This window comes from Suncus etruscus, chromosome 9, assembly GCF_024139225.1.
Source record: "Suncus etruscus isolate mSunEtr1 chromosome 9, mSunEtr1.pri.cur, whole genome shotgun sequence".
NCBI classification, from domain to species: Eukaryota; Metazoa; Chordata; class Mammalia; order Eulipotyphla; family Soricidae; genus Suncus; species Suncus etruscus.
The window spans coordinates 46239414-46263889 of record NC_064856.1 but is presented as its reverse complement, the minus strand read 5'-3'; the positions used below and the strand labels follow the sequence as shown (position 1 = coordinate 46263889).

The 24476-nt window shown below is 41.2% G+C and overlaps 1 protein-coding gene across 1 annotated transcript in view; it reads right to left on the bottom strand.

The window, feature by feature from the left end:
- TENM4 (teneurin transmembrane protein 4) overlaps window positions 1-24476 on the bottom strand; it is a 569696-nt gene that overhangs the window by 133659 nt on the left and 411561 nt on the right. The gene's annotated exons all lie outside the window — the stretch shown is intronic.

Sequence of the window (24476 nt, the reverse complement as noted above, 5' to 3'; positions counted from 1 at the left end):
TGTGTAGGGTACCTCATATGTCCCCCAAGCACTGTCCTGAGTAGTGAGTTCCTGAATGCAGAGCGAGGAGTAAGCATTGTTGGAGTGGCCCCAAAACAAAATATAACAAAGTAATAAAACCAACAACAAGACCAAGAATTGTGAGTCAAGTTTCAGGTAGGAAGGCTTTTTGTTCTATATTATTGGTATGTAATTTCCCCTGAATGTTGCAGGAAGCAGACAGTGTTGCAGAATAGAAGGCAACAGGGCCTTCCACCTGCTGCTCTGCTATGGGTGGGCTATGGGACCTTGGCCAAGTCATCTCAATTTACTGCTCCTTTTTTCTTTTGCTTACTTTTCATATACTCCCAAATTTCCCCACTTGGCCATTCTATTCTTTCTTTATCATAAACCTTCCTGATGTCTCAGACAGGCTCAATTTAGATTAGTAAATCTAGAGCCTTTCTTCCTCATTCCTCTTATAATACCATAGTTTTCATTGAGTGCTGTGGCCTCCTCCCATACAAGAAATGGAGATTGTGTGCTTATGTATCTGTCCCAGTAACCTGGACATTGAGTCTCCATGAAAATTTGTTGCTCTCATTGAAAGACTTCAACTAACTGATGATCTCAGAGACCCTTCCTTGATTTAATCTCTGATTCAGCTCTTCTTGAATTTAATAGGATATAATCAATCTTCTAATATAATAAAGGCAATTACCAGTTGCATTTTTAACAGAATCAATTTCAGATAAGTGATACACACTTTCCAAATTTTGATTCATTAAGTTGTCAAGCTACTAACCCATTAATAATCTTCTAAATATTTTTTCATAAGAAAAGGTAGGGAAAGAATATTTTCTGGAACTGAGCATAGTGTTGGTTTGTTAAATCGAACAGCATAGAAGCTTGTTTGCTATAAAACTTGCCCCAGGCTGTTGGTGTAAGAGAAGGCAGAAGTTTTAGGAAACATGGAAGAATTTTATAATGTCAACAAGGAAGTGGGAGGGCAATATTTGGAGAAATTTTCCATTCAATAAAATTATTACAGATATAACTTGGCTTTGCTTTCATTCTTAAGGATTTCCACCAATAAGGAGTCATTGATCAGTGTGCTATGCTAACCACTCTGGTGGAAGACATCAGTTTTGGGAAGACATCAATCTTGACTAGCTGTGTATATGTTTCTAATCAGTATTTGGTGAACTCCCCCTCTGGCTCCTCTTGCCTTGCTCCGGTTCACACAGCAGCTGCCTTCATTTAGCAAAAGGTGCTCATATCTGAATAAAAAAATCCAACTGTTTATGAATAACTCGTTTTTGTAATTGGGTATGGTTAAGTTGGAAAACAGGAGCCTTTTCTCATTACTTTGGCTTTTATCATAGCATTGGGTCTTGGTAATATCACTGATTTTCCCTTCAGGGTTGAAACAGAATGAGAGAATATAGCTTATTCTCTGGACATGTGTGGTAATTGGATATTCTTTGAATACTGGAAGTACAAAGAGGTAACTGCCAAAGAAAGAAAAGACAACAATGGTAGTTCCTGGAGAAGACAAGGGTGTGGAAGGATCATGACAACCTCTGCAAGCCACTGCAGAGCCTACACCAAATTCCTCCAGAAACAAAACATTAGCATCATCTTCCCAGTTGAAAGACACCCCCAATAAGGGCTTTATTTACTGCCTGTTTCTCCTTCCTCTGATTCAGCTGTAATCTTTGGAATGCTTGGTTAAAGAACCAAGATTTGACTATTGATGCCCTTCTGATACTCTTAGATCTTTCCTCTGTAGGAAAATGGCTTCAAATGCTTCAGGAAGGAAGAAAACAACTTAAACTCTAGGACAGACTATTAGACGACTGGATATACCACACAGAGTAAACCCAGTGAGATTTACATTTTACCTTTTATCTATTACAGTTTCTTTATTCTTGGGTGAGGTTTGGGTTGATCATAAACAATGAAAATAAATAAGGGACACAACTAACTAAATATTTTATCTGGAAATGAATTTTAAAGCAACTCCAGGTTTAAGGACAAATTTAATGTGAACCTCTCAGGAACTGGAGTAAAGTGAGTAAGATATTTGCCTTGCAAGGGTTTGATCCCAGGCTCTCATACAGTTCCTTGACCATTGACAAAGAGTGATTCCTGCAGATCCAAGAGTCACCCCTGAGCATCACCTGATATAGCCTCAACCCCATCTCCAAAAGCATCTTTCAATCTTTCACATGTAAATTCTATGACCTAATTTACTCCTTACCAGTAAGAGAAATAGGCATCCTTTGTGCACCATTTTAGCAGATCGGACAAAGACTGGAAGCAGAATTCATTTCCTCCAGTTCACACAGGAACAAAAAAGATTCTGTTAGGTATACCAAGTTCTATTTCAAGTCAAGATCTGTAGTCTTTGGTTTAAACCAAAGTATGGACTCTGGGTTCAATCTGCCTCTTACAAGTGATCTGCCTCTGAACAAGTCATTTCTAAATATTTTCTTCCCTTATTTGAAATAGAATCACTGATTGTACCCACCTAAAGAATTATTCCACAACAAATATAGCATTGAGCATGGAAACAAGTTTGTCCAGAATCTAGAAGAGTTGGTATCTTATTTTTTAGGAATGAAGATACATGCTTTCTAATTCTGAACCCATACAACCCTATACCATAGTCTCAAGAATCCAGAGAAGGTAATGTGCGAAAGTAAGGCTAAAAGTACACACATTCCATGTTTAAAATACAGAGAAATTCCTCTATGATAAATACAGTAAAACAAACAAGGAACATGCTGGATGTGAAGAAAGCAGGGTGTTTGGGTAAATTTCCTCCTGGGGAAAGCATTGTCAAAGCAAATTAAACCTGTTGTCTCCCAGAAGCCCAAACACACAGATTCATGCCAATATCTGAAAGATCTTTTCCTCCTGTGCACTCGAGATTGGTACTGGACAGGTGCCAGGTGCTGGAAGCTGTTCCACGGCCTAGGAGGTGCCAGTCCCTGCAGGTGCCCCCACTCTTTGTCCAGATGATGGGACTCAAAGGCCTTCTGTCTGCAGCAGTAGAGGTCAATGCAATGACAAAATTTTTGACAAAGCTTCTGACAGCCTGGGCTCGAAGCCAATTCTTCACTGGTAGTTGAACTGGAGATATGTTTTCAATCATATTCAAAAGCATGAACCACTACTAAGAGCAGCATGAAGAAGGAGGTTGGGGGGAAAATGTTGGTTCCAGAAATTACAGTCAGTCTGGGTTCTTGGTTAGTTTTTTTTTTGGGGGGGGCAAATCAAAATTCACAAAGAATGTGAGCTCCTTGAAGACAAGCATCCTGTTGAGTTTGTTGGAGTCTGGTGGGTGTTACACATAAACCAAAAACACTGACTACTGCAGTGAGATGCAGTGAGAAGTGGAGCAAAAATGCACAGGGGAAATAGAAGAAAGTAACCAGGGAAGGAGAAATGACACGATAGTGCACTTAAAAGAACAAGCTAGCTTTAGATATACTAGGCCTGTAATGAAGGGGATGAAGATAAATTTAGCTTACAGGCACTCAGGCCATATCTAGTGTACAGGAGTGCACATCTGGGAGACACATTAGGCTGGTGAAACAAGACTTGCGCATAGACATTGAAGAGCAATTTGAAAGATAAGAAAATTTGAAACCCTATTTCAAATGAAGAATTCTCAAAGAAAATGTGAATTTTTCTCACTAAGGGAATATAGCTTCTATTTTAAAAGTTACAAGTGGGTATTACATGAAACCAAGACTATATTTTGTTACCTTCATAGACTACCCTTGGACCATCGTCCTTAGGAAATTGACTTGGTTAAAAAAAAAGAAAGAATTTCATCAGACGGTAGAAGAACATTTGGATTGATAGACACAAAAAATTTATAACCTAATGTTATAAACTTCTTGAGGCAGGAAATATGCTATTGTCTCTGAATCTTTGATCATTAATATCATTCTTGGCTCAGAGCAGCTCTAAAATGAATGTTTGTTAAATGAGTGACTGACTAAACTAGGCGATCTTTTCTGTCACACTTTTCCGGTCACTGCATAGAATGAGGGTGATTTAATGACCAATAGGGATAGGAGGTAGAGGTAAACTGAGTGCTGTCTGTCTTCCGATCCTGCAATGATGTGATTCTGTGAATCAGAGCAGAAGGGGATATACATGGTCATTAAGAAAGTCAGGTTCAGGAGCTGGAGCGATAGCACAGCAGTACGGCATTTGCCTTGCACAAGGCTGATCCAGGATGGACCTCAGTTCGATCCCCTGGCATCCTATATGGTCTCCCATATAGTCGCAATTTCTGAGTGCATAGCCAGCAGTAACACACCAGGTGTGGCCCCCCCAAAAAATAACCCCCAAAATGTGGCAGGTTCAGTCCCATTTCTGTCACTACATGTTATGTCCCTTTGGCAGAGGTCTTCCTACCTTTTTTTTAGAAATATATGAAAAATTTGCTGAATTCATTCAACAAAATACTAGTCTCCTACTGGGGCATAAGAAATATTCCAGTGAAGTAAAGGAGTTAAGTCAGTACTTCTCAATTAAGGGTCATGTGGTCTGCTGAGGGACCCCCAGAACATTCCAAGAGGGCCACAGGTGAAAATGGGTGTCATGGCACAGGAATAAAAAACCAATCAATGAGACAGGGCAAGGATCACAGGAAGGAAACAAGTTTGAAAGCAGGGTGAAGGGTGCACAGTTGGAAATAGTTTCAGAAACATTAGGTTAGACCTTTCAGCTCTTATATCCTGTGTCCTGTGATCTAATCAATTAGATTGGATCATCTCTCCTCAGAAAATGGAAGTAGACAAGCAGATGCAGAAAGCTGAGAAAATGATCATGTTTCTAGCCAGAGAGAAAAGTATTTGCTTTTTGAAAGACAGACTCCAAGGTTCCAAACACCTGCTAGGTTCTTAAACAGCAACATTCCATTTCCTGTGTTCATACGAGGAGCTTCTGGCTGAGCATAAAGACACACATAGTGATCTGGAACCAGAGGCCATTACTCAATGGATTCTTCTGGCTCTTGTCTCCTTTACTGTGGCTCTTAGTAGTCACAGTGACATATGTCAGAGTCCCAAGCTCAGTCTGGTTCTACTGTCATTCCCAGAGAACCCCTCATATCTGGAGTACCACCTATCTGTGCAGGGATCCAGTATCATAGAGATTATGGACATGCTAATGTTTGAGGACACTAGGTCCTGTTCAGGAGAGGAAGGTGCTCGGGTGTTTAAATACACTTTTCTACACCTTGAAGATCTATCAAATCCTTACCCACAGCTCCATTTGAGGAGCAAGGCCATGGTTTCTGCCTAAGAGGCATGCTCTGGTAAACCAGATGACCAACGCTGGTTCACAGGACACAGATAAGAAATTAATTTCAGAACAGAGAGATAGCACAGTAGTAGGGCATTTGTCTTGCAGGCGACTGGCTTTGGATGAACCTGGGTTTGATTCTCTGCATCCCATATGGTTCCCCTGTGTCTGCTAGAAGCAATTTCTGAGCACAAAGCCATCAGTAACCACAGAGTGCTACTGGGTGTGGCCCCAAAACAACAACAAAACAACAACAACAACAAAGGAAAAAAATGACTTTCAAAGAGTCCACTTAGAAGAAGGACAATATTCTGCAATGAGACCTAGGACACATGGGACCTGGGCCAGAAGCCAGAATCCCACTCACTAGTATATTAACTCAAAAGCACTGGTGAAATGGGCAGTGGGTAGTGAGAGAGGAAGCAAGAAGACATACATGGCCAGGAGGGGTGACAAATGCTGCCTTTCTGATCAGTAGGAGCCAAGCTTGGAGAAAGCAATCAAGAGAGATAGAAAGGGAACTGTGAATATGGATAGGGGTTGAAGCTCCGAAAGACAGAGATGACGCAAAAGGCAGAGAGTGAATGATGCCTTGGGAAGGCCAGACCTTTGGAGCATTTCAATGCCAGTTTTAGTCCCAAACTATGTGAACAATTTTAAATCAGCTTCACTACCATTCCTGCTTTTCCTTGAGGTTCATTTAGTATGTTTAGGTTCCTTACAACCAATATAACTCAGACATGTCTCTTCAATTACGCTTTATCAGGCTCCTCATAGTGTGAAGGCTTTGTTGAAAACCAATGAGTGTAGCGCCGAATGTTCTAAAAGCATTGTTACTCAGGTTGTATTGCCTTTTTATTGTTCTGTAGGAACAAAGTTACAAGACTATTCCCCATTAGGGGGATAACAATATGAAAGCATGGAGAACTATGTTTGAGCAGCTAATAAGTCACAAAGTTAGTGCTAAAATGTAAAATTATGTTCTGAAAATCTAGTAATTTTTCTATACCATACTTGCCAATCCAACATGAAAACACGCTGATCCCAGAACTACAGAATCAGAATTTAATATAAATATTGCCAGGACTGGGATATTCCAAAGACTGCATATTTGATCTTTGTTAATAGAATTATAATTCTCATATATACCTGCAAGTATTCAAAAATCAAAAAGCAGCACCAGCCATTCCTTTTTATTTCATATTTATTTGATTTTATATTATATTCTAGCAATTGGATACTAATGTGGATTCACTTATCCACTGATTAGTCAAACAAGTTCCTGCATTTGAGTGGTTGACTCCTCTCTGTTGATGGCACTGGCAGGAGTAAAAGTGAAGTTCAAAGTTGAAGGTATTTTAGGCTTTGGAGTCAAGAAGATCTGACTTTAAACTCCAACTCTTTTTTTTTATTTCCAAATTTTGTTTTGGTTTATTTTTTTCTTTTTTTTATCTTTTTTTCATTTTTTTCTTTATTTAAACATCTTGATTATATATATGATTGTAATTAGGTTTTGGTCATGTAAAGAACACCCCCATTACCAGTGCAAAATTCCCACCACCAATGTCCCAAATCTCCCTCCATCCCACTCCACCCCACCTGTATTCCAGACAGGCTTTCCAGTTCCCTCATTCATTCACATGATTATGGTAATTCTCTGTGTAGTTATTTCTATAACTGCACTCACCACTCTTTGTGGTGAGCTTCATGAAGTGAGCTGGAAGTTCCAGCCCTCCTCTCATTGTCTCTGAGGATTGTTACAAAAATGACTTTTATTTTTCTTAAAACCCATAGATAAGTGAGACTATTCTACGTCTCTCTCTCTCTCCCTCTGACTTATTTCACTCAGCATGATGGATTCCATGTACATCCATATATAGGAAAATTTCATGACTTCATCTCTCCTGACGGCTGCATAATATTCCATTGTGTATATGTACCACAGTTTCTTTAGCCATTCGTCTGTTGTAGGGCATCTTGGCTGTTTCCAGAGCCTGGCTATTGTGAATAGTGCTGCGATAAATATAGGTGTGAGAAAGGGGTTTTTGTATTGTATTCTTGTGTTCTTAGGGTATATCCCTAGGAGTGAAATAGCTGGATCATATGGGAGCTCAATTTCCAGATTTTGGAGGAATCTCCATATCGCTTTCCATAGAGGTTGGACTAGACGGCATTTCCACCAGCAGTGGATAAGAGTTCCTTTCTCTCCACATCCCCGCCAACACTGATTGTTCTCATTCTTTGTGATGTGCGCCAATCTCTGCGGTGTGAGGTGGTATTTCATCGTTGTTTTGATTTGCACCTCCCTGATGATTAGTGATGAGGAGCATTTTTTCATGTGCCTTTTGGCCATTTGTAAACTCCAACTCTTAATCTTTGAAAAAGTTGTAGTGTCACAAGTCTCAGTTGCCTTACTTGTGAAAAGAGAAAGTCCCATTTGTTAAGACAACATAAAGTCATCTATATGTGTGTTTATATGCATACATGTATATACATGTTTATATATAACACATATATACATAAACATGTATATATATGTATACATGTTTATGTATATATGTATGCTACCTAGCACAAAGAAAGTACTCAGGAAATATTCCCTTCCTCTCATCCCTGGTGTGTTTCAGTGATTTTCAAACTTAATCCTGTGTCAGCTACCAGAAATACATGTTGAAACATGAATTTCTGAGCTCCACTCCAAGAGTTTCTGATTCAATAAAGCCTGGGGTAGGTATGCTCTTGGTTCAGGTACCACTCTGAAAATCATGGGTTTGGGAAAAAATGTGAGACTTTATACAAGTCCATTAAAAAGCAGGAAGTGTGTGTGTCTATGCATGCATGGGTGGGCAAGTGAGAGACAGAGAGATCTATTTTTCGAGCATGAAAAACACATGTGGACCACTTCCAGAAGAGGGCTTGCTCCTCAGGAGGTGGTATCCGAAGAACTCTGAAGTGAAGGAATAGGGAGGCTTTTGAAATGCAAAGTAGTTCTGGGCAAGATGGGGGTCGAGTAGGAGCCAGACCCAGAATTATCTCTGCTGCTCCCACAGCAGTGGGAGTGACCTGTTACTCATCATGCCAACTTCATGTCAAGTCTGTCTTCAGAACAGATTATTTAAGAAGTCAGAATTTCAAAAGCTCAACAACTCAGCTGCTGGCTCGAGAGTCCCAGCTAATGAGCATCACTGCATGGAATTAGCCTGTGATGACAGACAATGCTGGAACAGAAAGGGACTCTGAGGAGGTGGGGAGGAGGGAGCTGCTAATTATTCCCCAATCATTTATCCAGGCTTGTCACCAACCCCGATACTGCTTACAGACCTCACAGAAAACCTAGTCTCTTAACCCCACAAGTCAACCAAGTCAGGTCTGAAAACACATGGAACAATATAAAGATGACCTAGATATTCACATACTAAAGACCCTTTTGCTGGTTCCAGAGGAGGGGAATTATTCATTTCCAGTGACCAATGGCCCAGACCACTCAGCACTGAGGGTAAACTTGGCCTCAGGTCTTATCCTACACCTGCAGGGCAGAACTGACACCTGGGACTGAGCCTCTCCAGCCCATTGAACAACAGCATTTAGAGTGAAAGGGCACCAGCTGGATTTCCAAGGTTATTTGCTGTTGGCCTAGTTCGATGCAAAATTGGAATTTGCTGCTAGGGCTTTTTTAAAGGAGAGTCATGGATTCAGCTAGTGACCATGGCACTGGAGAATGTGGAAGAGTCTTCTTAGAGAGGTTCTCCTCTTGTTTACAGCAGCCCCGAACTCTACTTAGTTATAGCCCCTCTCTAGCTTCTGTACTGTGACATCTGGAACATCTGCCTGGCCCCACTCTGGAACTTTCAGAAGTCACTGATGTATCCACTACTGGTATCACTGGTCACCAGTCCTGGAACTTAATGCTTATTTTTTTCTCTTTGATTTTTCTCAAGCTTATTTAAACCAGAAATTTGATATTACTATGAAATAATGGCATGCTAGTCCTAATTTTACTTTTTTCCCAGTGTACTAAAACAAATGCTTTATTTTTGAATTAGTCTATCTCTGTATAATGCAAAATAATCTCAATAATTATAATCTAGAAAACATGAGAGCTGAAACAGCTCTAATGTCTGAACCAGGAGTATAAGAATCCAACTTGTCCTTTCCAAATTAACTTCACTGTTTAAAGAACCCTCAAGTTCTCTTTGTGCTGCTGCCAATTTGCCTCCTGACCCACTGAATCCACAGACTCTGCCCATCTTTTTGATTGTGTTAAGTCCTGGTTACAATATTTGCAAAGACATCTTCCCAATCCTCCTAAAACCTACCAACATACACAGTACAATATAAAATCATTTCTCTCATGAAACCTTCCCAGATTTCTAGTAAGATAAATATCTGTCTCTGTCTCTGTCTCTGTCTCTGTCTCTGTCTCTCTCTCTCTCTCTCTCTCACACACACACACACACACACACACACACGAATCCCAATTGCAGATTCTTTGAAAGTTTTTCACTTATCACCTACTTAAATGTACCTTGAAGTCTAGTTATTTATGAATATGAACCCTTCCCTCCAGTACACTCAAATCCTTGAGAGGAAGAGATCCATTTCCATTTTCTATCTTGTTCATGCCCCAATAATGGGCACATTGCCTTATATAAAGTAGATTACTAAATACCTGTTAAATATAAAATTTAAAAGAGCAATTTGTTGACCAGAGCAGTGATGCAGGCTGTAGAGCATTTGCCTTGCATGTGCTAACCTACGAAAGGCCATGGTTCGATCCCCTGTTGTCCCATATGGTCCTCCAAGCCAGGGGCTATTTCTGAGCACGTAGCCAGAGCAACCCCTGAGTATAACAGGGTGTGGCCCCCCCAAAAAAGGCAATTTATGGGGGAATAAAAGAGATGGAGACTAAAGACATCATGTCATTAGATGTCTTTAGCCTCTACTCTGAAGACTGAGCTCCTTCTGGAGCTGTTTATGTGAAGGAGGTGTGTGCAGAATATTTGCCTTTCTTTGGTTTTCCTTTAATATTTTTATACTTTATTTTAATATTTTTTTAAAACTTGAGGCTTCGCATTTTCTTCACCTGAGTCTATTATATTCAGCTATAAATTTATTGGGCTTTCTCTCTCTCTCTCTCTCTCTCTTTTTGGGGGGGTCACACCCGGCAGCACTCAGGGGTTACTCCTGGCTCTATGCTCAGAAATCGCTCCTGGCAGGCTCGAGGGACCTTATGAGATGCCGGGATTCGAACCACGGTCCTTCTGCATGCAAGGCAAATGCCTTACCTACATGCTATCTCTCCGGCCCCATTTACTGGGCTTTCTGTTCCTCAAACAGCACTATGAATTTGGGAAGCTGCAGTGATACGGTTTTGTTGGGCCTGTGCTCTTTGTCTTAGCAAATGCTGTTAAGTCAGGGCATGTGAATTATAATCTTAAATTGCTCCTATTTTGACCTAGCACTGCACAAAGATGAACAAGAGAGAGTCTTTCAGCTGAATTTTTCTTGACCATGATTATAATGTGTCAGTTGATCTCACAATGATTGAAGCAGTATTTCTTTCTTACTAGTAGGTAACACTCAACATAATAACTTGGGTACATATCTTTGGGCTAGAGGCCAAGCTGGACTTCTGTTGGCCGCCAAATCAAGTTAGAGATCATGTAATGTAATTATATGATCCAGTTAAATATTTTAGAGCTGTTTCAGCGACCTAAATACATCATCTCCTCAGCCTTTAGGCAGAAACTGACCAATAGCTAAAGAAAAAAAGCATTATCTTGCCAGGAACTGAGAAGTAGCTGCTACCTGGAAAGTGTAAGTCCAGGACTTATGCACCCATCATAAGTGGGACTACTTAGGTGTCAGCTATGGCCTATGGCTGATTACGGGGGGAGGGGGGATTTCTAGTCCCTTAAAGGTCTGGTCCACACTATAGGCGAGAAGCCTGGGAGCAGCCTGTAGACTTTCCTAGAAGCACACTAGCCTATAGTGGTGTTCAGGGGCCATCTCCACAGTCCTAGACCATTTGTCTATTCTGCACTGTGTGGCACGCATGCTACCATCTTCAGGGCTTGTCAGGGTTAAGCCTTCCGATTCTGAGAGAACTCCCTGAGAAGATAAGAGCCCATCACTGCACTATCTCCTCTGGTAGCATCATGTAACTTTGCTTTAAACAACAACAACAACAACAACAACAACAACAACAAAAAGGTACAACTAATACTATATGGTCTTTAATTTATTTGCTTTTTATAGGGATTAGAAGAGTTGAGCATAAAATGATCTAAACTTTACCCTCTCTGTCTTTGGGGAAAACACAAACTACAATGTGAAAGCAGATTTGGAAAAATAGTAACTTTATTGGTGACACCCTTATTGAGGGTTACTTACTCATCATACTCTTCATGCATGAACTCCTCTGCCTTCAGAACTAAATCCAAGCTGATTAGCACTCTCTTCTCTGCCTGTACGCTTGACTATGCTTGCCTAAGGTGACATAGTTAACAAGAAATGGGGCAGGAATTTGAACTTCGGTCGGTACCCAAGCTCCAGGATTTAGTCTCCGCCCTCATCCTATGATGCTGTGTGGTCAGGCTGCTAGATTGCCTCTACATTTCAGCAACCTTGATTAGCCCTACTCTGGATATTAGAGACTTATGTAGAACCGAGTCTCATACTGACACAAAGGCAAGGCATACACTTTGGGGTAGACTGTTGGAGGTAGAAACATCCCTGTCCATTAGAGCCTCTCTACTCTGTCCAGTAGGATCACATGGAAAAGCACCAGTTTTTGTTTTGCTTTCCATGACCTCATTAATGGCTATTTATTTACTGCAACAGAATCCAAATTCTTAAAGAGTTTGACACTGGTCAAACGAACAGGTGACCTGTCTGGCCAGCTCTGGAAGGTTATGGGAGACAAAAGTTTCCTTCTTCACAGCCCATCAGTGAGAATCAGAAGTACTATATTAGGTTCCATTCAGAGGAGCAGCTGGCCTGATGGTCAGCCTCACAAACTCCCTAAACTCTATAAACGTTTACATTTCTATGTCAGGGAGTGGGCATGGAGAAATCAGTTGAAAGACTTGAGTTCAAGTTCAAATTCTCCCTTTCAACCACCCCTTAGGCAAATTTCATTGCTATGAATAGACAGAAATGCTCACAAACCTGAACATAACTTCTCTGCCCTCCTTCTGAAGCTGAAAATTATAAGCATTTCCTCATGTTTCTTAGTCTTCATGGTGATCATTTTTAATGGCTAGGTATCCATAATTGACTCTATGCTTTTAATTAGACATTGGCTTGTTCCCAAAAATTTTTTATTGTAAGCAATGCTGAGATAAGCAAACATATTTTTCTAGGTATTAGTTTATATCTCTTTTTTTTAAGAGAGAGCCTAGAAGTTAAAAATAAAGTACTTTTATGATTTAATAAAAATTGTCAAATTGCTTTCCCAAAGGGTCATATAGATTTATAACACAACTCATAATACATATGGTTGCAGTTTCACCACAACCCTTTCAGAATGGGGTATTAAGCTAGGGAGGGTGTGTGGGCTCTATTTTATTAGATAAAAACATACACCATTATTTAAATCTACAGTTCGTAGATTATTTATGAGGTGAAATACATTTTGGAAGCTTTTTCTACATGTGACCTTGAAGCCATTTATCTATACAGTAATGCTTCCCTCATCAGCAAATATATTTTAGTATAATATATACATTAACCCTTGGTCTCTCAACTATATGCCAATATTGTCCCAGTCTATGTTTTTCTCCTTATAATATTTATTAGCCTTTTTCCCTGCAATTTCTTCAGTGATGTTAAGCTTTAAAAGGGCTCCTGCAAGGGCTGGAGAGATAATACCATGGGTAAGGTTCCTTGTACATTATACTCCACACAGTATAACATCCCTCAAGTTCTTCCAGGAGTGATCCTTGAGCACAAAGTTATGAGTCAGTGATAAGCACTGCCTTCAAAACAAAATAAAGTTAAAAAAATAGTTCTACACTCCACAGATATAAGCTTTACTAGGTTTTATCCTTTTTTTTTAATGCGATTTTAAAACAATTTACCCCTTTAGTCCATCTGGAATTTATTTGGACACGTGGTGTGAGATAAAATTTGGCTCAGAGAATGAAAACTCAGATTCTTTTAGGAACAAAATAGGTGAGTTAAATGTAAGACTGGCCAAAATAAACCAAAAAACAAAAACTAGGGTAAGAGCTGGAGATGAGTTGAGTTCTCATCTTCTGAGGGGCTAATTCCTGTAAGAATGTTGGTCTATATTTTTAAGGGAACCCATAAGCCACAAAGCAGAATATTGTCCAAGTTTTAAATAGTGGACCACCATTCAGGCTAAAAACAGAGGTGTTGACCAATCTATATCTCTAAATGCCTCTTTACAGCCTATGTTTTTAGTGGACTCCTTTCCACATTATTGCACAAAATATATTGACTAAGCCTTAGCTTTCCCACTAACTTGTTGCAAAGATTCTTCTTCAGATATTAACTTGTAAAATTTCCAAGCCATTTTATGGCATTTATCTACTTGACTCCTATTCTCTTTTATTATAAATTTGTGATATTTTAATGTTTTCAAGGAGTGTTCTTTCATTATTCTTCTTTTTTGGAATTTCTTCCATACTTTTCATCTGCTTATTATTCCAGATAAAGTCTTAAACCATGAAATTAAATAGACTAAATTCCCTTTAGGATTCTGCTTGGCATTTCATTAAACCTATAAATCGGCAGATTTAGAGTATTTCAATCTCTCATCTAGGAACATGTTATATTTTCTAATTATTCGAGTCCTGTTTTATAACTCTCAATAAATTTTTGCCATTTTTGTCACACAGCTCACATATAGTTCTCATTACGATGATATTTTAATTTTTATTGATTTTTTTGGAACTGGGACATTTTTCATTATATTTCATAACCGATTACTGAAGTATATGGGGGAATCTATTGACTTTTGAAAAGCTATCTTGTATCCCAGTTACAAGTTCTGAATAAAGTAAAATAAATAATTTCTGAACATTTAATAATTATTTGATAAAATAAAACACAACAGTCTTTTCAGTAACTGTTTTTTTGTCCTCCGGAGAAAAAAATGCATCCTTCATGAAAACTGATACCTTTGTCTCAGTCTCTTGCCCCTGCTTCCTACCTCATGTTGGCTTAAGCTTCATAAACAATACTAATAATTAGAGCCTTATTCATTAATGATTTTAAAGAGCAAAAAGAGTTTAAGACAGCAAACATTGAATATTAGCTATAAATTAATGTTTCTTATAATATACTAGGCATTGTCTTTCTTTGCTTTTAATAGTTATAACCTTCATTGTCATCAAACATGTTTTTATCCCATATGAAAAACAAAATCCAGATCTCAGAATAGGAGTTGAAAAAAAATGTTGGAAACTTGTAATAATAGTAAATGTGAACCAGAGAAACCTGGGTTTGAATCCTAGCTCTCTGACCTTGTATGACTACCTCTTGTCTCATTTGGAAAATAGGAATAATAAATCTGACAGTACATACTGTTAATGAGAATAAAATCAATGAGAATTAAATGAACTGATGTCAATAAATGGTGTTTGATGTAGTATTTGGCTTCTAGGAAAATCTCAATAGGTTTCACTTTCCTCCTCTATTATTTAAAGGAAAAGTACAAACACTTTTTAAATGCAAACTTCCCAAGAAATTGCTTGTATTTATGCTTGAGAAAACTTAAAGTGATTGTGAAAAATGTCACCCACTTCTCGTGGAATGCCTCAAGATTTCCCCTCCATTTTCTCCAAACACACAGTCTCTCTTGCACTCTTGCAAGGACTCTCTTGTCCTGTGACTTAAATTAAAATAAAAAATCAGACTGACATGTAATATGAACCAGGAATGAAGCAAACTAAGCGTCTATTAGCTTCGAACATGAGTGCTGTTCAGATAAAGGCTGGAGCAGGCAGCCACTCAAACTGAAACCAGATGTTTGGAGGTTTTGGGTTGACCATTTTTTAATAACCCTTCATATAACACTCATAGTCCTGACAGAAGGTCCTCTGCTCTATTTCAGCAGCAGGAAACCTGCCCCACCTGTTACAGGGTGCCATCGTGAAACCTTGCTTAAAGATCAAGCATCTCTTTCTCCAAGTCGAGATCCTTGAGTCCAAATTCAGGTCTCCAGGCCAGCAGACTCCAGCAGTGTTTTTAGAGTAGAGCAGGAAATGTGTTCACATTGCCAGGGGTCAGGGGACTTTTGGGGGCTCCAGGAAGACAGGTCCTGTCTTGGAAGGTGCCAGGTACACATGACAGATAGGAAGAGCCTGGATCCTAGAGTCAGACTGTCCCAGATTTGAATCCTTATTCTCTGTGAAACTGTGGGAAGGCTTATCAATTTCTTGGAACCTTATTCCTTCAATATATAACTGAACTAATTACTCCAGCCACCCTGGGGCTGCTAGAACACTTGTTAGATTACATACATGCTGAAGGTACAGTCCCATACCAGAGCCTAGATCATCAGTGACTGTTACTAACAACAACCAACCCACATAAAGCAACCAAGAGCATGTTTGGGGGTGGGGGGTGGGGCGGAAAAAAAAAAAAGGCAACCAAGAGCACCCGTCTTAGAAAAGGATTGATTTGATCCACATGGTTATCCCCTATGCGGTAGGCATGAAGATTATTTTTCAGATAATAATGCAGAGGTACAGATGGGTTGTCTTGCCCCAGGTTGTACTGCAAAGTAGCAGGGACCAGATTCAAACCAGCCTCTCTGGCTTCATTCAGATCCAATCCCAAATCACCAGACCAGGTTCCACCTCTCCTCTGTTATATTAAAGAGTAACTGGTTTAAATCGGTGCTGCCCCTAAGCTACCTCCTGAGAAGAGAATGAACCCCCTATCCAGACCAGAAGAGTATGTTCAGAGAGGCAATCCTTTTTCAGAAATGACTTCGGCCCTTGTGGTCAGTGCAGCCCACCCCATCCATTCTCCTTTCAATCTGGCTGGGCTTCATTCTTCTTCCTTGTTTCTGCCTCTTTGGGCCCACAGGACAGTGGGCCTCCTGCATCTGTCCTCCATCCCATGCACCCACCTCCTTTCATGAATCATCTCTACTCTCTCCTGGGCCTCCCATCTTCTCCCTTGGCTCTGTTCCCATAGCTGACAACACATTAGATACTCCCCCCACCTTATATAAACCTTTCCTTGAACCTGCCTCCTCCTCAGCCTAGTCACATTTATCTCTGCCCTGCTCTGTGTAAAGGAATTGTTTCTACTCTACACCTCTCGCTCATGCTTGAACTCCAGGTGACCTTGCTCCCACCTGCAGAGGAGCTGAGACTGCTTTCATGGAGGCTGAGGCTGACAGTAGCCTGCTTAGGACCCATTCAAACATCTCTTTTGTGATCAAATCCTCAACTTCTCTCCCAGACAATCTGTATTTCTCTCTATGCAGGCCCTCCTTCTTCTGAGTATTGGAGTTCCATTATTGCTCCCTATTCCTCAGCCCTTTACTTTCCTCTTGTTCCCTGCCATCCACACTGATGACATCCTTGACACATTTCCAAAGCAGAGATGTCTGTTGTCTTTATGCTCACTGGTAGCTGACAATCATTAACATGCACTAAAATCCTATTTAGTGCTCAAGTCTGATGGGAACTTTTTATCCCTTTCCCTGCTTTCCTAAGAGACCCAATTTCCTTTCTTATTTTCTAGTCAAATTAATTATAATATAATGCATCTGACTCTCCACGGTAGAACCTTCCTCTCTCTCCCTTATAGCTGAAATATAAATGGACAAAATAGTCATATTTGACCTGCAAACATTCCTTCTATAAGACAAGTTGTGGCATTTGGCCTAGTTCAGTGGGGTTTTCTACCTAACTCGACTGATTATTAGAAAAGTCTTTCCATGGCTCACACACATTTGATTTTTATTTATTTTTTGGGAGGGCCGTATCTTGTGGTGGTGCTCAGAAATCACTCCTGGCTGGCTCAGGGGAACTTGTGGTATGCTGGGGATCATACCAGTTGGCTGCATGTAAGGCAAGTGTCTGCCCACTGTACCATCTCACCAGCATGGCCACCCATTTTAGTCTAAGAAACCAACCCACTTGTCTGTACTATTGCCAAAGAGATTGATTCAAGAATGGGATCATCCTGCATTTCTACTTAAAGGCTCACTTGTGCTCTCCAATCTCTTCAAAGTCAGATTTGCAAGTTAGTCTGCAAAGCTCTTTCTAACTTAGTCCAAATCTCATTTTCTATATTCTTCTCTGAACCTTATGCCTAGACTCCTGGGCACACAAACTCACACAGACACATGCTTATAGGGGGAAAATGTGAGAAGAAAATTGTAGCTACTAGAGCCAGATAAACAAGAATCTGATTCCAGCTCCTCCCTGGCTAGATTTACAGACATGCAAACAGGAGGTGCTCTACCACCCTTCAGGGAGACATCTTCTCTGTGCATCTGTCATGAAGTCTTATGCAGTCCATGAGACTCACCTAGTGTGCTACTCAGAGTATGCACTAAATAAACAGTAGCTACTAACACTAAAATCTACAAGACTTACAAAAGCAGGTCATCTGAGAAATCCCCTTTGGAATATGAAAACAATAAAACTGATAAGAACAAAAATGAGTGCCTTGGCATGTTTCCAACCCCATATTTCTATGTTTGAGTTAAGGGACTTTGAATCAGTTACCAAGTTGCTTTGCTTTCTGAATCCAGTACCCTGGATGTGTGTTTCTTAATACAGGAAAAACAGAGACCTGAATTGGGGCTTTGCCTTCTTTCTCCCCATCCCTTCCTGAAAGAATGTTGCTCACAAGAAGCTCATGTTCATAGGAGAAGATTCTAGGTGATTACAGAACTTGTGGTAAGTACCTGCCATATTTAGAATCCTATGCCAGGCATAAGGGAATTCAGATGTGACCCAGTGCTAATGCTCAGTGCATCCCATATAATCCTGGAGCCTGCCAGGAGTGATTTCTGTGTACAAAGCCAGGAATAATCCCCTGAATACCACAAGGTATGGCTCCATCTGCTGATGACCTCCTCTGCTTTCCTATTTCTAAAAGGCAAATCAGAGTTTTTTATGCCCATCTGCAGAGATCATGAGCAGGTAAAAAAGTGATTGCTACTATCTCATCATCTCAACTGCTGCCTTTTGGGGGGGTCACACTTCATCCTTTCATTCCCACTCCACTTCCAAAGTCAGGAATGAAGACTAGGCCCATGTTGTTTTCCAGTTTATGAGCACTTTGCTCACAGAAAGGTGTCCCAACATTCCTGCAGCCATGACAGAGTAGATGGTTTTGCTACTCACTTCTCAGCTCCTGGGAATGGGGGTATTGGAGTGTACACATGTCACTGAAGAACCGTCTATGAAAGGGCTGTTCTTGCAGTGAATGGCAGCTTGTGGAGGCATGGATTCTCTTCTTTTCTCAGTGGGGTCCCCAACATTAGCTAAGCAGATGATTGGCAAATGCTGACCATGTGAGACACATTAAAACATGCTGAGAACTGAGGATGAGCCATATACTTGCATGAACTGTCTGATTCTAAAGAGCTGACTTCATTCCTAGTTGTAAGGGAGTTGAATGAAAGTTGCATTTGTCTCAAGTCCTACAGCACATAAATCAGGATTCAAAGCTTGGCAGGCGAGACTCCACTGCCCTTCCCTGGCTGCCTCACCTTCCTACCCCCAAGCTAAGTGCTGCAGACTTGTGTCCTTGCAGGGGGTGTTACAGAATAAAAGGCCCTGGAAGGTATCCTGCCTATATGAGGGTGGTGACCAGAAATTCCCTAATGATTTTCTGTGCTATAGCTGTAAAGGGGAAGGATCAAATGCCTTTATCAACTGAGATAGTGGAAAATAATTATTGGAAGGATCCAGAGAGACAGTACAGAGATTAGGCTCTTGCCTTGCATGCAGCCAATCTGGGGTTGATCCTGGGCACCTCCTTTGGTCACCTGGAACTTCCAGGAGTGATCCTTGAGCATAGAGCCAGGAGTAAGCATTGAACACTGTTGGGTGTGAAACCCCCAAAAATAGTTAATGGGAGAAAAGTTTGACTATTGGTGATCAAAATAAAATATACACAGATGAAAACCCTTCTATGGGAAACTCCAACTGAATGGAGAGGGGGAGGGTTCTGGGGGTTCAGGCAGATAGACAAGCTACACTGTTGACACCTTGGGAGCTGTGGTTGTGGCTGTCACCAATTCAAAGTAGCTGTCTGTTTGAGGAAACTCAACGATTCAATAATCATGGAAAATATGGGCCCTGGGATGTTAGGGACAGAAAGTGGGCATTGAGTTGTTAGCCTGGGTCTGCTTTTCCCTACTTGTGAAAAGTCAGTATGCCATAGAAGGCACCACACTCTATTTCCATGTCTGTCACATGGAAACCATGTGTTCTCCCATGCACAAAAACAGTGCTATCATGCACCATCCACTTGAACCATCACTTGAGTTCTGTCACTAGTTGACTGTGCCACTGTGCACAAGTTATTGTCCCTTTTTGCGCATTCATGGGTTCATCTCGAAAGGAGTTACAGACTTTCAGGGACATGAAATATAATGGACCCTAGAGTCATTATGCCAAGAGCCAAGAGTGAAATGGCAGATCAGGGAATGGAATCAATGAATGAAGGATTCGGAACCTTCTGGAGTATCTGCCTGGACTGCACACAGTCCCTCATCAGAGCCTCTCATCTTCACTGACCCTTATGTTGGCCTGTGTCCTTCCCTGCTACCTTTTCCCTGAGAACACTTCATCCTCTCCAGGGAGGACCACACCAGTAGTGCTCAAGGGACACATATTCCTGAGCTCAGAGTCTACATTTGATGATGCTCAGGACCAAATCCTGGTAATATAATTTGTGTGCAACTAGAACCATTATCTAGACCAGAGGTCTGGAACCTTTAACACATAAAGAGCCACTTGAACTCATTTCGGAAGGTAAAAAAAAAACCTGGGAGTCACAACTGAAGAAAATAAAACCCCTGGGAGCTGCAAAACCACTGCGACATTTAAAACAAATATAGCACTGCATACAATGTTCTTTATTTTAATGCTATATACAGGATCATGAAGTTAGCTGTCGATCTGAAGAAAAAAATAACTTTTTCACTTAACAATGTAAAATATATTTGTGAAAATTCATAGCCAATTAAAATATTTAAGTGATATTGCTCCTGCCCCCTGCTATCAGCCCTGCTGTCAGAGCTGCATGTGGCTCTGGAGCTGCAGGTTGCTGACCTCTGATCTAGACTGAGGGAGAATAGAAGGCAAGTGCTTTAACCTCTGTGCTATCTCTCTGGCCCAGAACATACCATCCTAACACCTGGTCCTTCCCAAGTACTTCCCAAGGTAATTGCATAGCACCAATCATTAGGGTTCAGACCTATTTCCAAGGTCTCTTTCCTGACCTAAGCCTTGTGAACAATGTCAGAGGCTTTTTAGAGCCTCTCCAAAAGCATCCTAACTTTCCATCAAGAGACACTTAAGAACACGGAAATCAACTGATGTGGTTCTAGATATAGCCCCACAGAAAATCCCTGGTATCCCTGCAAAAAAAGCAGCCACTGAGGAAAGAAACCCCATCCCCCAGCCTGTCCAAGGCCTGTGCCCTCTTCTACTGCTACTTCATTTCTCCCTGTCCCTGGATTCCAACCCAGACCCTTCACTGTCCCTCTCCTGCCAGCCAGGCTCTTTTTCTTGCCCACCTGAATAGTGAATTCCAGCTCACCAAACATCCAGATCATCTTTGCATTTTTTGGTAGTGATGGGGGCCACACCCAGTTTTGGCTGTAAGTAACTCCTGGCTCTGTCCTCAGGAATTACTCTTGGTGATACTCAAAGGACCATATGGGATATTGGGGACTGAACCATAGTCAGTCACATGCAAAGCAAAATGTCCTACCCACTGTAGTATCTCTTTGACTCCCCCACTTTTGCATTCTTTACCCCTAAGAGCAATGAGCAGCTGAATGGTGTTCTCCCAGGTAGACTGATCGGTGAATCTGCCTGATGTCTATGCCCAGATCAATGGCTGGAGCATACATAGCTAAATACTCTAATGAGATGCTGGTTGATTCAAATAGACAGAGAAACCTAGGCCTATCTAGTGATCTAGTCTCACATCTCCTCTTTCTAAGAGAACCCTAATTGCATTTAGAGGGCCAGTATGGAGAAAGTATTCTTCTCCACACTGTGTGAAGTATTCTTTCATAGCTCTGTCGAAGGACAATGCGTTGAGCATTTAGGATTGTGCTTGTTTCCTCTCTCCCCTTTCTCTGGGAGAGGAAGACAAGTGTCTTGTGGTCAGCAGAGCCAGTATGGAATGAAAGTTCCCCCCTCCAAGAAAGTCAAGCCAGACTTGGGATTGCAGAGCACAAGGCTGCAGAGGCTTGGTCATCCTGAATGGAGCTCGAGCACAAGGGCATCAGGACCACACAAAAGCAGACCTACACGACAATACTGGTTATTAGTAGTCCAAATACAACTCTTTTGGTGGAGGATATATCAGAGATGTTCAGTAGTTACTTCTGGCTCTGCATTCATGAGTCATTCAGTCCTTGTGGGCTCAGGAAACCATCTGGGATACTGGGGATCAAACCCCATGTGGCTAGGTTCAAGGCAAGTACTTTACTCATTGTACTATAACTCTGGTTCCAGACAAAACATAACTCTGAAGTCTCTCACCGAGAGGTAGGCTTTATTACTGATACAGACTGAGTGCATAAGGCTGGAGTTGGGGGTCCAGCACTGAGGACCTCAGTAAGTGGGGAGGGAGCCTGCAGGGTACTCCTGTCTATGGACTTATTTTCAGCTATCTTTCATAAAGATTTGTAGCCCCTGTCTATCTCCAATGTGCTGACTTAAGCTCTCCCTCGGCCAACAGTTTCATCTACTTAGAACTGAATGCTCTGAATAAATCTTCACCATTAGGGAGTGGCAAAGTCACATGGCCCTTCCCCCAAGAAGAGTTTCCAGTAGAAATGGCACACCGTGGTGCCAATGTCATCTGCAGGAAGCTTCATCGATCATTGAGACCTGAATTCTTCAGTGCTGTCATCTATCTTTGGATTCTAAGGGGCAAGCTGGGGGCAGGAGCTGACTCAAAACTGAAAATCATTTCTCAATCACTGCTCTCACTCTCTTCCTGGAAGTCATTCTAAGTCATTCTAAGTTTGACACAAATCATAGTGGAGAATGCCAAGGATTCTTCTCTCCAGTCCTTATAAATGCACTCATAGGCTAAAGATAAGGCCCATTGCCCTATCAATGGGGGATAGAGAATAAGTCCAGTCAGTTCTGGAGAACCATGAGGACCCAGTATGTATAGACAAGCTGATAAGATAGATGATTATATACAGGTGTGTAGGGTCTAATGGGACCAGACAGAACCAATGCATGCATGACTGAAACCATATGTCCTGCCTGTCCACTCTTTTCCTGTTTGTTTGTCTGCCTGCCTGCTTCTCTTTCTCTCAGAATCACGAGGTTCAAACCCAGTGACTTCCTCTGGTTTTATGAAGAGATTGGTTCCTCCTCTGACACCCTAAAATAAGCTGCCTAATGCAATTCCACTCATTTCCTTCGCTCATTCAGCACTGGAAATGTTGCCCAAGACTGAGACAATGAGCTTCTCTTTGGGATGGAGTACAAGGCTCTTCATCAGAGCTCACTCTTCACACTAGAAACTCTGGGGCTCCAAACAGAGCTTCCAGTTCTCTGCACGCAGTTGAGAGCTTTCTATGACCTCCTTTTGGAATAGGCTGATAAGGGAAATGAACACAGTATTGCTTTCATTCCCTTCTCCATTATTAATTTATTGGTGGGGACTTGTGTCACACCTGGATCTGTATTCAGGAATCACTCCTGGTAAGCTCGGGAGATTATATGTGATGCCTAAAATGAGAATTTGGGCCAGCTGGCTGCAGTTTATAGACCTACCTGTTACAATTTTTTTTCTTTGGTTTTTGGGCCACACTCAGTGACACTCAGGGGTTATTCCTGGATCTGCGCTGAGAAATTGTTCCTGGCTTGGGAGACCATATGAGATGCCAGGGGATTGAACCGTGATCAGTCCTAGGTCAGCTGTTTGCAAGACAAATGCCCTACCACTGCACCACTGCTTTGGCCCTTACCTGTTACAATTTTGTTTGAAACTTGCATTTCCCTTCTTTGGAAGCAAAATTCTACCTGCTTTCACAAGTTCATTACATGTCACTTCCAGCTCTTCCTAGCTCTCTGCTTTATGAGACTGAGGGTGATCCTCTTTTCTGCCACCTTCATGGAGTTCTGTCCCAGATCCTGGCTATCTGTTTTCTCTTTCTTGTGATTATAAACATTTATTTGCTGCCTAAATGCTTCATCCTCATAATCTAGTGCATGGGCCACTTTTTGCCAGAGTCACATCAAACCTTCTCTGAATCTGCAACTTGGGAATAACAGGAATGTAGTATCTGCTAGATGAAGAATGAAGAATGGAGGAAGGAGATAGGGATAACCCTGCCCTGGGTCTCTGGGTCTCTGGGCACAGACTGGGTCATTTCCAGCAGCTATTATACATTAAGGAAAGGACTCCTCTATTGGTTTAGCTGAGCAGTCTCTGGCTACAAAGAGTTAATATGAATCTCATTTAGTCCCTAAGCCTTGTTTCTATTTGGGGGCCACACCCAATTGTGCACTCTGGAATTACTCTGGATAGTGCTCAGGGGACCATATGGGACATGAGGGGTTGAACCCGGGTTGGCCACGAGAAAGGTAAATGCCTTACCTGATGTACTATTGTTTTGGCCCCAAATTTTGCCCTTTTTTTCTTGATGGTTTCTAAGTTCACCATGGGACATTTCTGTCATTTCCCCACTCTCCATTGACACAATGTCAAATGCTACATTCTTTCATACTCCAGCATCAATCCAATAAAAAAAAATATGGTGCTTTTTGGAGGCCAAGAACATTGCAATATTTATTGATTTGCTATTTCTGGAAACTTCAAGCAATGCTTTGGAAAAAAATCTTAATTTTGAAGTTTTAACGTTTCACCACTTTAATGACTTCACAAAAACATTTTCTGAGCCGATTCAACAGGGTTACTTAGGATTATAGGCATGCCGACAGGGAACTTGCATTAATGAA